Here is a 12500-nt window from a genome sequence, read left to right as displayed (position 1 = left end):
GTGGGAGCTTTAGCAAGTCACATTCAACTGGTGGAAATGTGTTTGAAGCCTGTTGCCGGTAAAAGCTCACAGCATCGAATATCACTTACTTCTTCCACTAATATATACTCCCTATTTTTATATTCTGCAGTCTGGAATGCGACTCTCTTTTTTTTTTATACTCCCCCTATTTTTGTACTCTGAAGCTAAAATATATTTTTTTTCTTCTTTATTTCAGAAAAATTACAATTAAAAATTTTCGGGGAGAAAACAATAAAAAATTTCGGTGAAAAAAACAATGCAATTTATGAAAGTAAATAATACGCAAATGGCAAAAAAGGGGACAAAGAAAAAAGCAATAAATAAATAAATAATTAGATATATACACTCCTTGAATTCTATATCGTTGCAGAGGCAACTGGTTTTCCTCGTAGAAAATGTTTAAAGACAATATAAAACACGGCATAACCGCCAATGATGATGGCATAGCTGGGATGCTACAGCAGCCAAAGAACCTTTCCGAGTATCAGTTGATACTGACTTTCAACCGTGATACTCCTTATCTTTATATATAAAACTAAAGTTGTGTGTCTGTCTCCTACGATTTAGATTCCTAACTACTCCCACATTTTGCGGTGCAGTTTAACCAAAACCGGGTATCTTATAGTCGTGATTCATATCGAGCCCTTCTGGGTATTAGCGCGCGTCTACGATTTTAAAAATAATTTACCATCATTTTTTTCGATTTTAATGCATTTTTTCGCTATTATATAAGGGAAGTAATTCTCTAAAAATGTCTACGATGAGTCAACGATTTAAAAAAAAAATTACCATCATTTTTTTTCCATTTTTAATGCATTTTTTGCTATTTTTTGACTATAACTCTCTAAATATGCTTATATAGTTATTTCCCTTACAAACCCGAGCAACGCCGGGCGATACTGCTAGTTATTAATATAAGTGTTGCGCTCGTATCGTAACATGGACCATATTCTCCAAGACAGGACTCTATAGAAGAAAAAAATTCTAGTTTCGGAACTACGTTGCGGAAAGATTTTCGGAGAATACTTGTACTTTGAAGTCCGGAATATAAAGTTACTTCATATACTCCCTATTCCTGTACTTGGGAATATAAGAGTAATTCATCTAATACTCCTACTTTCATTTCCTGTACTCATTAACATAGCAATCTAATTACTGGAAAATAATTATAATTTCATTCTGATATTCTCTATCAAAATATTCTTTGTGTTGGAGTATTTTATAGGTTCAGTCTTAATACTCGGAGTATAATAATCGTTTTCCAATTTACTGTTCTTTTACCTTGTTCCAGAGTATAGCAGGAATACCCCTACAAATAAATTACCCTTTAAACCTTTGCTGTTAAGGGTATAAAATAAATGCCTTAGTCTTTTAGAATTCCAGAGATTTATTTACGATATTATTACAAGAAGATAAATTGGACCCATGTGAAAGTCGAAGTTGAATCTTAGCAATATTTGGACTCCGAATATAAATGGCATTCGAAGAAGTCTCTGTGTAATTGCTCGACCTGCTAGTAAATGTAACCAAATTTTTATTATATCGCCTTTAAAATGAACACATTGAATAATGTCCAAAATGATAGTCTTTAATCGGAAGGCTACGGGATCAGGTCTGACCTGAGTTACAGAACAACCACAAGGCATTACGCGAAGTTATATTATAGCCACTTTCTCTTTCCCATTCAACATCTGCCATACTAACTTTATATAAGGGACCCCAGCCACGGGAGATTTGTTTTACTCCGATAAAGGCGCACATGGAATAGGAAAATGAAGGTGAACTCTACAGAACAGATATATTCTACAATAATAGTTTGCTTTCTATCTAATGCCCGAGAAATGCTCTTTATTACATGATCTTGTTTAATAAAGAGAGGACATCAAATTTCTCTGTTTACTCCTCAGACATCACAACGGTCAGATGCAAAAATACTGAGTAAAGTCACATGGTGGGGGCGTGGTTTGGTTGGGCGAGGGAGGTCGTGGTAGTAGTGGGGGAAAAGATTATAGAGTTGTATGCAGGAGGAAGGGGGGGTACATGTGGAAGAGATACTACGGAGACACAAAGGGAGGCAGGGGAGTATCAAGAGAAAGAAAAAAGGGAGAGAGATATATATATGGAACAACGAGGGAGAAAAGACCGGCGTTGTGAGAGAGGTGAAATAGAAACGATTAGAGAGTATGAAAAACTCAAGAGGGGAGTAGTGAGAGAAGAATAAAACCACAAATCAGAGAAGTAAAATGATGAAAGAAAGAGGGAGAGCGATGAAGAAAAGAAAACATAGAGAGAAAGAGTGAGAGAGAGATTAATGAGAAGGGAAAGGAGTAAAGATGAAATGAAATCATGAGTGATGGAGAGTAAGAAAATAGAATGAGAGAGATAGAGAGAAGAGGAGAAAGGGGAACGAGAGATGTAGCGATTAGAGAGAGAGTGTGAAAGGTGGGAGGGGGGCTCAGGTATAAAGGAAAATGAAATCTACCAACAGGTAGAAGGGAAAAGACTATTTGAACCTCCCGCTGTACATCAAATGTAAGCTTGCCATTGTGAGCATGTATGTAATGACATACATACATATATATATATATGTGTGTGTGTGTGTGTATGTATATATATATATATATATATATATATATGTGTGTATGTATATATAATATATATATATATATATATGTATATATATATATATATATATATATATATATATATATATATCTAGCAAAAACTGTCTGATGAACGGCAACGAGAAACTCAGAGTAACAGATTTTGTTGAATTTTCTGCTGCTTTAAATAAAGTATATATATATATGTGTGTGTGTATGTATATATATTATATATATATATATATATATATATATATATATATATATATATATATATATATATATAAGATATATATATATTCATAAATACATAGGTAGGTAGATAGGTGGAAGTTACAACTGATGCAGCAGATAGTAAAGGAAAGGACGAAACTAAAGTTGATGTTATTTTCGGTAGAAAAATGAAGAAGAGTAGTTATAAAAAGGTATGGGAGAAGTATGAGTGGTTTAAGGTAATGAGGGCGATATGCAAGATGATGTGGTAGTTTGGTGGTTGTTGTTTTTGTTATGGTACGGCCATGGTGGGGGAATAATGTGGTAGGGTGTGGTGTAGCGCAGAGGTGCGATGTAGTCGTGGTGTGTAGTGAAGTATGGTGCGATATGGGTGTATGGTAGTGTCGTGGTGTGACATGATTTGATGCTGTGTATGTGGAGGGAGGAGAGTTTTACGATGGTGGTGAGTGGGGATGGCACCGTTGTTGTGTAACCCCTGGTTAGCCCATATCCAACTGTCGGATCTTTTATCAGGCAAGATGTCAGTCAAACAATAACCTGATTGGTAAACACACATTTCTGCTTCCCGTTATTATATATATATATATATATATATATATATATACTTTATTTAAAGCAGCAGAAAATTCAACAAAACCTGTTACTCTGAGTTTCACGTTTCCGTTCGTGAAACTCAGAGTAACAGGTTTTGTTGAAGTATATTACTCTACCACTGGTATTTGAGTACTCTTTTTTCTACCTTGTTTCACATTTATGTGTTTGCTCCGGTATATATATATATATATATATATATATATATATATATATATACAGTCTCAGTTATATGTTCATTATCTGAGTTATAACATACACATTACCTCAGTTATTATATACATCGTATCATCATCATCATTTAACGTCCATGTTCCATGCTGGCATGGGTTTGACGGGAGCTGAGGGGTCCGAGGAGTGTATCATGGTTCAGTGCCTGCTTTGGCATGGTTTCTACATTTACTTGTTTCAGTCATTTGACTGTGGCCATGCTGGAGCACCGCCTTTAGTCGATCAAATCGAGCCCAGGACTTATTCTTTGTAAGCCCAGTACTTATTCTATCGGTCTCTTTTGCCGAACCGCTAAGTACGGGGACGTAAACACACCAGCATCGGTTGTCAAGCGATGTTGGTGGGGGGGATAAACACAACACACAAACATACACGCACACACATATATATATATACATATATATGACGGGCTTCTTTCAGTTTCCGTCTACCAAATCCACTCACAAGGCTTTGGTCGGCCCGAGGTTATAGTAGAAGACACTTGCCCTAGGTGCCACGCAGTGGGACTGAACCCGGAACCATGTGGTTGGTAAGCAAGCTACTTACCACACAGCCACTCCTACGCCTTTGGACGCCTTTTCTTATGCCAACCACTTTATAGAGTGTAATAAATGCAGCTTGCAAAGACTACAAACCCCTGAGGAGATGGGTGTCGGTTTTATACTTGGAGACAAGAGGTTGATGTACGAGAGAAGGATGTAAAAAGTCTGCATAACACTACCTCCTCAACTGGCAAGTAAGCTTATTAGATGAATAACAATGATTTAATGATAAAATTACCATAATCTAGGACAGTTGTATCTGCCTCCCCTAAAAAAAAGTCTGAAAACTTCTGGAATGCACCTCATATATATTTCTCAAATGCCTTGGAGTTTCTGTTACTATGTAAACCTAGTTAACAGTGGAGGAGGATGTTTTGAAAATATTGTTCTTAGAATACAAATCAGTTGGAGAAAGTTCAGAGAAGTATTATCTCTGTTGGCAACTCAAGGCCTCTCTTTGAGAGTGAAAGGCAGAACTGTATGATGCTTGGGTGTGAACAACAATGCTAAGTGGTAGCGAAATATGATCTGCAAATGCAAAATGACATGCTAAAACTTAAAAGAAACGAAGCTGGTATGCTTCGCTGGATGTGCAATATCAACATGTATTAATGAAAAAAATGCAAATGCGTTGAGAACAAAAATTGCGTATAAGAGACATCAGTTCTTGTATGCAAGAGAGGCGACTACTCTGGTCGGTCATGTGACGCAGGTGAACGAGGACAGCTGCATAAAGAAGAGATGATTGCTAAATGTGGTTGGAACACATGGAAGATGATCCAGAAAGATGTATGATGAAGTAGTGAAGTGTGCTTGCCGAGCTGGCAGAAACGTTAGCAGGCCGGGCGAAATGCGTAGCCGTATTTCGTCTGCCGTTACGTTCTGAGTTCAAATTCCGCTGAGGTCGACTTTGCCTTTCATCCTTTCGGGGTCGATAAATTAAGTACCAGTTACGCACTGGGGTCGATATAATCGACTTAATACTTTGTCCTTGTTTGTCCCCTCTATGTTTAGCCCCTTGTGGGTAATAAAGTAATAATATTGACACTAAATGCCCTTTACCTAGAACATCCTTTCATGTCTGCCATAGATCCCCCCTTTAATCACAACCCACTATATCCACCCTATGTGCCTCTGATCTCCATCTTTGTCACTGTACCTCTTCACTTCCCACCACACTATATCTCATCTTTATTTTTCATTTATCAGTTTTATGAAACATCGAAATAAATATCAATGGAAATAGTAGTTGTGATACCTGTGCCGGTAGCACATAAAAAGCACCATCCGAACATGGCCAATGCCAGCGCTGCCTTGACTGGCTTCTGTGCCGGTGGCACGTAAAAAGCACCATCCGAACGTGGCCGATGCCAGCGCCGCCTCGACTGGCTTCTGTGCCGGTGGCATGTAAAAAGCACCATCCGAACATGGCCGATGCCAGTGCCGCCTCCACTGGCTTCTGTGCCTGTGGCACGTAAAAAGCACCATCCGAATGTGGCCGATGCCAGCGCCGCCTCGACTGGCTTCTGTGCCGGTGGCATGTAAAAAGCACCATCCGAACGTGGCCGATGCCAGTGCCGCCTCGACTGGCTTCTGTGCCGGTGGCATGTAAAAAGCACCATCCGAACATGGCCGATGCCAGTGCCGCCTTGATTGGCTTCTGTGCCAGTGGCACGTAAAAAACACCATCCGAACGTGGCCGATGCCAGCGCTGCCTTGACTGGCTTCCGTGTCGGTGGTACGTTAAAAGCACCAAGCGATCGTGGCCGCTGCCAGACTCCCCTGGCACCTGTGCCGGTGGCACATAAAAAGCACCCACTACACTCGCAGAGTGGTTGGCGTTAGGAAGGGCATCCAGCTGTAGAAAACACTGCCAGATCAGACTGGAGCCTGGTGTAGCCTCCTGGCTTTCCAGACCCTGGTTGAACCGTCCAACCTGTGCTAGCACGGAAAAAGGACGTTAAACAATGATGATGTTGCCTTTCATCCCACCTTCATGAATTATCTCTTATTACCTCCTCCTTCTTTATCCACTCCTATTTTCCTTATATTCCTCCAAATTGATATTCACCATTGTCCATGCTTCCATCCATCTTTATTCAATTTTTACTTCTCTCCTCATCTCTATCGCCTATCATTCTCCTTTCACATTCTCGCAAAGCTACCTTCTCTCCCAGTCATCTTTGACTCTCTATCTCTACTCTCTTTATCGTCTTACTTGTACCTTCAGAGTACACCCTGTGAAGGCACATGCTCAGTGGTTAGAGCATCAAGCTCACAATCATGAGGTAGTGAGTTCAATTCCTGGACCTGGCTGTGTTGTTGTGTTCTTAAGAATGATGCTTTATTTCATGTTGCCCTTGTTCACTCAGCTTTAGAAATGAGTTGCAACATCACTAGTGCCAAGCTGTATCAGCCTTTGCCTTTCCTTTGGATAACATCGGTGGCATGGAGAGGGGAGGCTGGTATGTGTGGGTGACTGCTGGTCTTCCATAAACAACCTTGCCTGGACTTGTACTTCAGAGAGAAACTTTATAGATGCAATCCCATGGTCAATCATGACCAAAGGGGGTCCTTGAGGGTACACCCTGATACCTCATTTCTACCCGCCTTTCTCCCTTTCATACCAGAGTAGCCATGTATCTCCTTTACAGCAAGATATATGTTCCTGTCCACCTTCACCCCATTATGGTTTAGCTTCTCGACACCTGGCACAAAGCTACCTTTCCTAAATTCTTGCATCCCTGTGAAGGGGTCTAACCCTGTGAGTTACTTGAGGAGCTCATTAATGCTGGAGCCACAAAAATTGCTCCCAGCATACTCTGTAAAGTGGTTAGCATTAAGAAGTATTTGGGTTAGGGTGTCATATTGGGATTCAATATCTGCTTTGGCATCTAACTGAAGAAACCACACCAAAGCAGACCTTGGAGCCCAGCCTAGCACTCTGTTGTGTTGGATCCTGTTGAACCATCCAACATATGCTAGCATGGAATAAAGGCATTAACCCTTTCCATACCAACCCGGCTGAAACTGCCTCTGGCTCTATAGTACAAATGTCTTGTTTTCATAAGTTTTGAATTAAGATCTTCCACCAAACCTTAGTCACAGTTTATGTTCTTAACATTAGCTTAATGATAACTAAGTTCTGTTGTGTCTGGAGAGAGTCATTTTCTTTTTGTGCCTTATAATGTAACACACTCACCGGTAAAATTTCCACTTATTTTTATTTTCCTAAAATTTTCGTTGCGTCTTGAAACCTTTTCAATAGTCTTGACTCTCCCCAGACACAACAGAATATGCTTCAACACACGAACTCATATTAACAATCTTGCAAACCAAATCCAAAAACGAAAGATAACTAAGTTATTTTACTAGATTCTTTGTTATATTGAAAATTTATTGATAGAAACAGAGAATCTCAAAATAAATATGGTAACAAAAGGGTTAAACAATGATTATAATAATGATATACATTTGATGTGAGTGTGTGCGTGATGTGCAAGAATCAGTAGATGGTAAGGAGTTTACTCTGCAATCATGAGGTCCAGGATTTGCCTTCATAGCGCAAGATTTTGGGCCAGACAACATCTTGTGTGGAAGCTACAGATTAGCCCCTAGTTTTAACAGTAAAAATGGGTTGATTGAAACATCACAGAAACTTGTGGGATGGACTGCAATTAAAACAGAAAACTTCATAACACTGTTTCATGCTGATTCTGCCAGAAACTTATTATTATTTCTTTAGCACATCGGGCAAGATGCTTGGCGACATTTCATCCATCTTTAGGTTCTGAGTTCAAATTCTGCCGAGGTCAAAATAAGTACCAGTCAAGTACTGTAGTCGATGTAAGCGACTATACCCCTCCCCAAAATTTCAGGCCTTGTGCCTATTGTAGAAAGGGTTTCTTAGTCAGGAGGGTAGATCAATGTCCATGATCCTTTACAAGGTCTCTGAAAGCTGGAAGGAAGGAAGCGGGTATAAGTACTCTCAAATCAGAGAGCTGACCTGAATATTTGCCTCAAAGTGGACTCCACTGATGGTACCTAGGGTACCCCACGATCGAAAATAAAACTAGGTAATTGATTAAGTCTACCACCCATGTAGACAGGGTTTGAACTCTAAATCCAAGGAGTGAACCAAATACCACAAGGCACTTTGTCTGACACTCTAATATATCCACCATTTCATAATCCTAGGTTTGTACTATATTTATTGACCCCCACCCCATAAGGACAGTTATGTGAGGGCACATGGCCTAGTGGGTAGGGTGTTGTACTCACTATTGCAAGATCGTGGTTTCAATTTCCAGGCCAGTGATATTTGTGTTCTTGAGCAAAACAATTTATTTCATAGTTGCCCCAGTCTACTCAGCTGTAAATGGGTTACCTTACAGCCTGGCATTCTATTCAAAAGGAATCTTGGCCTGCCCACCTAACCAGAAGGTGGGTTTCATTTGATAGCTACAACACTGCAAGGAAGTGCATTGTGACCAGTGGTGTATAACAACATCTGATAGTCTGGTCAATACAGGGAAAATAGTGTAGGACGCACATCCATGGTATACCCAGCCAGTTACACAGTCATAGAGAAGGGTCTGTACTTGTTAAGGGTCACAGTGTCACACACTGCATCATCCAGAATCTACCTGAGGTTTATGTTAAACATACAACCTTCTGTGATACACTCAGCCACTTATGATTCAATTAGGAGGCAGTTCAAGTTGATTTCACAACCAGAACAGTCACCATGGAAACTGACTGAAGATCCATTTACATTTTAATGGTAGGGTAGTGGTGGTCGTGGTGGTGGTGGTCGTCATCGTTAATTGTGGTTGAGTGGTTGAGAGCTGGGTTAGGAGTTAAGATGCGGTGCTTCAATTATAGCTTGTTTAGATGATGATGATGATGATGATGGCTGTTACAGTGGTGGTGATGGTAGTGGTGGTGGTGGTGGTGGTGGTGATGGTGGTTTAGTGGTGGTGGTGATGGTGGTGGTGGTGATGGTAGTGGTGGTGGTGGTAGTGGTGGTTTGGTGGTGGTGGTTTGGCGGTGATGGTGGTTTGGTGGTGGTGGTGATGGTAGTGGTGGTGGTGGTGGTGATGGTGGTTTAGTGGTGGTGGTGATGGTGGTGGTGGTGATGGTAGTGGTGGTGGTGGTTTGGTGGTGGTGGTGGTGATGGTGGTGGTGGTGGTGGTGGTTTGGTGGTGGTGGTTTGGCGGTGATGGTGGTTTGGTGGTGGTGGTGATGGTAGTGGTGGTGGTGATGGTGGTGGTGGTGATGGTAGTGGTGGTTTGGTGGTGGTGGTGATGGTTTGTTGGTGGTTTGTTGGTGGTGGTAGTGGTGTGGTGGTGTGGTGTGTGGTGGTGTGGTGGTGTGGTGGTGGTGGTGGGAAAGATGACAACAAGGCAACGACAACAATGATGATGACAGCTATTAGGACAATGATGATGACGATTGCTATTACAATGAAAATAGCTGGAGACACACACCACACACACCACACACACACACATGCACACATACACAGGATGTAATAAACACTTGAAGAAGCAGAACATTCTGCCAAACTGTTACCATGACAACGATGGCAGCGACCAGAAGTTCGGAAGGACAAACTCTTGGTGACATCACATCATTTTGTACTTAGTATACCATTGTTGTTGTTGTTGTCGTTGTTGCTGTTACTGGTGGTGGTGTGCTCAGAGAAGCAGGTTCTAGACTTCGCTATTTAGTTGTAAATTCTATGGTAGAAGTGGCAATGGTGGTGGTGGTGGTGGTGGTGGTGGTGGTGGTTGTGGTGGTGGCAGTGGCAGCGGCAATTGTGATGATGGATGCTGATGACAATGATAATGATGATGATGATGATGATGATGATGATGATGATGATGATGATGATGATGATGATGATGACGACGACGACGACGACGACGATGAGGAGGAGAAAAAGGAGGAAGAGGAGGAAGAAGAAAAAGGAGAAGAAGAAAAAGAAGAGGATGAGGATGAAAAGGAGGAGGAGGTTGATGGAGATGATGCTAATGATGATGATGATGATGATGGGGAAGTTCAAGAAGAAGAAGAAGAAGAAGAAGAAACTCTCCATGTTTTTGAGTTACCATGGCAATGCTAATTATACACAGGGTTCACTAGGTGTGGAATGGGTTGCCACCATAATATAGAATTTCCTCTCATCAAACGAACTGAGGTGTTTTAAAGTACAATTTAAAGTACGGTTTAAAGTATGGTTTACTAATTTCTGACATGAATATCCCTTGATACCCCTAATTACTTAAACGGTTCAAATCTCGGTTGCAGCAGTGTGACGTTGGCAACGCTTCGGTGTCAGGACGTCTTCTTAAACTAAGGGAAATTTAGGCCCTGTTTGCATCACTTTAAAGACATGTTGCTCGAGATGAATGCCACAACATCACAGACTGAGGGAGAGATGGTGTTACTGAGTCTTGCCCTTCTTCTATTTCAGTGTGGTTTTTTTTTTTTTCTGCATCGTTGCCTCCACCTATCTCGTTAAGAAGATGATGATGCGGTGCTGCTGTGACTACACTCGCTACACCCTGTCGCTGTCAACACCACCACCACCACCACCAGCCCCGCCACCGCCACCACCACCATCACCACCGCCGCCGCCACCGCCACTACAGCTGCTGCCACTGCACTGCCAGCATGTGGAAGATGGAGTTAAATGATGGAAAGAAGAGGGGGGTGTGGTGGGATGGCGGGGGGGGGGGTGTAGGGTAGGGTAGATTAGAAAACAGCTGAACCTTAAGTGTGCCAGGAGGGGTGTAGCGCTGGGTGGGTGGGTTGGAGGGAGAGAGAGACACAGATGGCTATCACATTTGATTATGATAACATATAGCACAATATCACAGTGTGTATGTGTGTGTGTATGGATGTGTGTATATATGTGTGAGTATATGTGTGTGTGTGTGTGTGTGTGTGTTGTGATTATTATCACTGGACCCATGAAAAGGGTGAGTTCTCCATAGGGCTTTTTTTGCTACTAATAAACACAAGCACACACACACACACACACACAGAGTAGAGTACCTGCGCCATCGATAATGACAACAAATATGTTTATCTTACTTAAATATATATAAAAGAAAGATAATAAAATAAACTAAAAATATAAAAAAAAAACCACGTTTATTTTTAAATACAGATATTTACATGTTTGCTGTTGCATTGCAAATTCTTGTATTTCTCCTAGCTTCTGTTATTAAAAGGTCTACTTGTATTCCATTCTCTTTCAGGTTCTTGAATTTTTCAAGATGCCTTTCTCTTAGATCTCTCTTTAAACTTGCGTCCTCCACTGTTCCATTTCGGTATCTCTGTGATGCCTGTTCCCTCAAATCTCCCCTCTTTTAATTTCTGTCTTCCGCAGCTCCATTTTGGTATCTCTTTCAGCCTCATTCATTCTTCGCTGTGTTCTTACAGCAATCAACTCATTCCTGTGAAGCACAGCAATATCTTTATTTATTTCTCCCCTTAGCTCTAATTGTTCTTCAGATAATCTTGATTATTGCTTTCTTTGTTCTCCTCTTGCTAATCTTCATTCCTTTAGGAGAGGTGTCTCCAACTGGGGAAATTGAAAGAACATCCTCAACACACACACACACACAGACACTCTTTTTCTCTCTCTCTCTCTCACTCAAACACACAGTCATACACACATTCACACATACACACAAACATACATACACACACACCTTTTCCTCTCAGGTTTAGGGCTACCGCCATTAATATTGGAATGGGGAAAAGTAAGTCAAGAGAGATTGAGTGGATGTTTGTTGTATTCAAGTGGCAAGATGGAGGGGTGTCTCACAAAACTCCTCACAAGCTAGAGGCAAAGGTACAAATTCTTTTGGGTAGGTAATAGCAGTAGGGTTGGTGAAGCTGGCATACAGTTTAGCTGAGAAAGGTTCAGACAAAGTAATCAAAGTGGTCAGAGTATTTTATAGAGTAATTAAATTTAGTTTATTCCCAGACAATAATGACAATGGTCTCTGCATATACACTACAAACATAGCTGACTGGCAAATAGAAGGACCACTTTTATGAGATTTTTCTATAGGCACAGGTATGGTTGTGTAGTAAGAAGTTTGCTCCCCAATCACGTGGTTTTGGGTTCATTTCTACAGCATGGTACCTTAGGCAAGTGTCTTCTGATATAGCCTCTGGTCAACCAAAGCTTTGTGAATGGATTTAGTAGATGGATACTTAAAGAAGCCCATCATACTTAGTGGTTCGGCAAAAGAGACCG

This window comes from Octopus sinensis, linkage group LG18 (genome assembly GCF_006345805.1).
Source record: "Octopus sinensis linkage group LG18, ASM634580v1, whole genome shotgun sequence".
NCBI lineage: Eukaryota > Metazoa > Mollusca > Cephalopoda > Octopoda > Octopodidae > Octopus > Octopus sinensis.
Note: the sequence above shows the minus strand (reverse complement) of the source record.